Source organism: Pseudophryne corroboree (assembly GCF_028390025.1).
Source record: "Pseudophryne corroboree isolate aPseCor3 chromosome 2 unlocalized genomic scaffold, aPseCor3.hap2 SUPER_2_unloc_5, whole genome shotgun sequence".
Classification (NCBI taxonomy): Eukaryota; Metazoa; Chordata; class Amphibia; order Anura; family Myobatrachidae; genus Pseudophryne; species Pseudophryne corroboree.
The window spans coordinates 143,187-147,716 of record NW_026967492.1 but is presented as its reverse complement, the minus strand read 5'-3'; positions in this window follow the sequence as shown (position 1 = coordinate 147,716).

The window sequence follows — 4,530 nt, the reverse complement described above, 5'->3', positions numbered from 1 at the left end:
CACATATCACAGATACAGGACGGGGAACCCCAGATCACATATCACAGATACAGGGCGGGGAACCCCGGGTCACATATCACAGATACAGGACAGAGAACCCTAGGTCAGATATCACAGATACAGGGCGGGGAACCCCGGGTCACATATCACAGATACAGGACAGGGAACCCCGGGTCACATATCACCGATACAGGACAGGTAACCCTGGGTCACATATCACAGATACAGGACGGAGAACCCTGGGTCAGATATCACAGATACAGGATGGGGAATCCCGGGTCACAGATCACAGATAAAGGACGGGGAACCCCGGGTCACATATCACAGATACAGGACAGGGAACCCCGGGTCACATATCACAGATACAGGACAGGGAACCCTGGGTCACATATTACAGATACAGGACAGGGAACCCCGGGTCACATATCACAGATACAGGATGGGGAATCCCGGGTCACATATCACAGATACAGGATGGGGAATCCCGGGTCACATATCACAGATACAGGACAGGGAACCCTGGGTCACATATCACAGATACAGGACAGGGAACCCCGGGTCACATATCACAGATACAGGACGGGGAACCCTGGGTCACATATCACAGATACAGGACGGGGAACCCCGGGTCACATATCACAGATACAGGACGGGGAACCCCGGGTCACATATCACAGATACAGGACGGGGAACCCCGGGTCACATATCACAGATACAGGACGGGGAACCCCGGGTCACATATCACAGAAACAGGGCGGGGAACCCCGGGTCACATATCACAGATACAGGGCAGGGAACCGCGGGTCACATATCACAGATACAGGACGGGGAACCCTGGGTCACATATCACAGATACAGGACAGGGAACCGCGGGTCACATATCACAGATATAGGACGCGGAACCCTGGGTCACATATCACAGATACAGGGCGGGGAACCCCGGGTCACATATCACAGATACAGGACAGGGAACCCCGGGTCAGATATCACAGATACAGGGCGGGGAACCCCGGGTCACATATCACAGATACAGGGCGGGGAACCCCGGGTCACATATCACAGATACAGGACAGAGAACCCCGGGTCACATATCACAGATACAGGACAGGGAAACCCGGGTCACATCACAGATACAGGACAGGGAACCCCGGGTCAGATATCACAGATACAGGGCGGGGAACCCCGGGTCACATATCACAGATACAGGACGGGGAACCCCGGGTCACATATCACAGATACAGGGCAGAGAACCCCGGGTCACATATCACAGATACAGGGCAGAGAACCCCGGGTCACATATCACAGATACAGGACGGAGAACCCTGGGTCACATATCACAGATACAGGACGGAGAACCCTGGGCACATATCACAGATACAGGACGGAGAACCCTGGGTCACATATCACAGATACAGGACGGGGAACCCCGGGTCACATATCACAGATACAGGACGGGGAACACCGGGTCACATATCACAGATACAGGACACAGAACCCCGGATCACATATCATAGATACAGGACGGGGAACACCGGGTCACATATCACAGATACAGGACGGGGAACCCCGGGTCACATATCACAGATACAGGGCAGAGAACCCCGGGTCACATATCACAGATACAGGGCAGAGAACCCCGGGTTCACAGATACAGGACGGAAAACTCTGGGTCACATATCACAGATACAGGACGGGGAACCCCGGGTCACATATCACAGATAAAGGACAGAGAACCCTGGGTCACATATCACAGATACAGCGATAGGGACCAAAGATCAGATATCAGACTAACAGGACAACACAGACAGTATAACAGGTCAGATACCACAGATACAGGGCGGGGAACCCCGGGTCACATATCACAGATACAGGGCAGGGAACCCCGGGTCACATATCACAGATACAGGGCGGGGAACCCTGGGTCACATATCACAGATACAGGACAGGGAACCCCGGGTCAGGTATCACAGATACAGGACGGGGAACCCCGGGTCACATATCACAGATACAGGACAGGGAACCTCGGGTCACATATCACAGATACAGGACAGGGAACCCCGGGTCAGGTATCACAGATACAGGACGGGGAACCCCGGGTCACATATCACAGATACAGGACAGGGAACCTCGGGTCACATATCACAGATACAGGACAGGGAACCCCGGGTCAGGTATCACAGATACAGGACGGGGAACCCCGGGTCACATATCACAGATACAGGGCAGGGAACCCCGGGTCACATATCACAGAAACAGGGCGGGGAACCCCGGGTCACATATCACAGATACAGGACAGGGAACCCCGGGTCACATATCACAGATACAGGGCGGGGAACCCCAAGTCACATATCACAGATACAGGGCAGGGAACCCCGGGTCAGATATCACAGATACAGGGCGGGGAACCCCGGGTCAGATATCACAGATACAGGACAGGGAACCCTGGGTCACATATCACAGATACAGGGCGGGGAACCGCGGGTCACATATCACAGATACAGGACAGGGAACCCCGGGTCACATATCACAGATACAGGACGGGGAACCCCGGGTCACATATCACAGATACAGGACAGGGAACCCCGGGTCACATATCACAGATACAGGGCTAGGAACCCCGGGTCACATATCACAGATACAGGACAGGGAACCCCGGGTCACATATCACAGATACAGGGCGGGGAACCCCGGGTCACATATCACAGATACAGGGCAGGGAACCCCGGGTCAGATATCACAGATACAGAACAGGGAACCCTGGGTCACATATCACAGATACAGGGCGGGGAACCCTGGGTCACATATCACAGATTCAGGACGGGGAACCCCGGGTCACATATCACAGATACAGGACGGGGAACCCCGGGTCACATATCACAGATACAGGACGGGGAACCCTGGGTCACATATCACAGTAACAGGACGGGGAACCCCGGGTCACATATCACAGATACAGGACGGGGAACCCTGGGTCACATATCACAGATACAGGACGGGGAACCCCGGGTCACATATCACAGATACAGGACGGGGAACCCCGGGTCACATATCACAGATACAGGACGGGGAACCCCGGGTCACATATCACAGATACAGGACGGGGAACCCCGGGTCACATATCACAGAAACAGGGCGGGGAACCCCGGGTCACATATCACAGATACAGGGCAGGGAACCGCGGGTCACATATCACAGATACAGGACGGGGAACCCTGGGTCACATATCACAGATACAGGACAGGGAACCGCGGGTCACATATCACAGATACAGGACGCGGAACCCTGGGTCACATATCACAGATACAGGGCGGGGAACCCCGGGTCACATATCACAGATACAGGACAGGGAACCCCGGGTCAGATATCACAGATACAGGGCGGGGAACCCCGGGTCACATATCACAGATACAGGGCGGGGAACCCCGGGTCACATATCACAGATACAGGACAGAGAACCCCGGGTCACATATCACAGATACAGGACAGGGAAACCCGGGTCACATCACAGATACAGGACAGGGAACCCCGGGTCAGATATCACAGATACAGGGCGGGGAACCCCGGGTCACATATCACAGATACAGGGCGGGGAACCCCGGGTCACATATCACAGATAAAGGGCAGGGAACCCCGGGTCACATATCACAGATACAGGGCGGGGAACCCTGGGTCAGATATCACAGATAAAGGACGGGGAACCCCGGGTCACATATCACAGATACAGGGCGGGGAACCCCGGGTCAGATATCACAGATAAAGGACGGGGAACCCTGGGTCAGATATCATAGATACAGGGCGGAGAACCCTGGGACAGATATCACAGATACAGGACAGGGAACCCCGGGTCACATATCACAGATACAGGACGGGGAACCCCGGGTCACATATCACAGATAAAGGACGGGGAACCCCGGGTCACATATCACAGATACAGGACAGGGAACCCTGGGTCAGATATCACAGATACAGGATGGGGAACCGCGGGTCACATATCACAGATACAGGACAGGGAACCCCGGGTTACATATCACAGAAACAGGACAGGGAACCCTGGGTCACATATCACAAATACAGGACGGGGAACCCCGGGTCACATATCACAGATACAGGACAGGGAACCCTGGGTCAGATATCACAGATACAGGACGGGGAACCCCGGGTCACATATCACAGATACAGGGCGGGGAACCCCGGGTCACATATCACAGATACAGGACGGGGAACCCCGGGTCACATATCACAGATACAGGACGGGGAACCCCGGGTCACATATCACAGATACAGGACAGGGAACCCTGGGTCACATATCACAGATACAGGATGGGGAACCCTGGGTCAGATATCACAGATACAGGACAGGGAACCCTGGGTCACATATCACAGATACAGGACGGGGAACCCTGGGTCACATATCACAGATACAGGACAGGGAACCCTGGGTCAGATATCACAGATACAGGACGGGGAACCCCAGGTCACATATCACAGATACAGGACGGGGAACCCCAGATCACATATCACAGATACAGG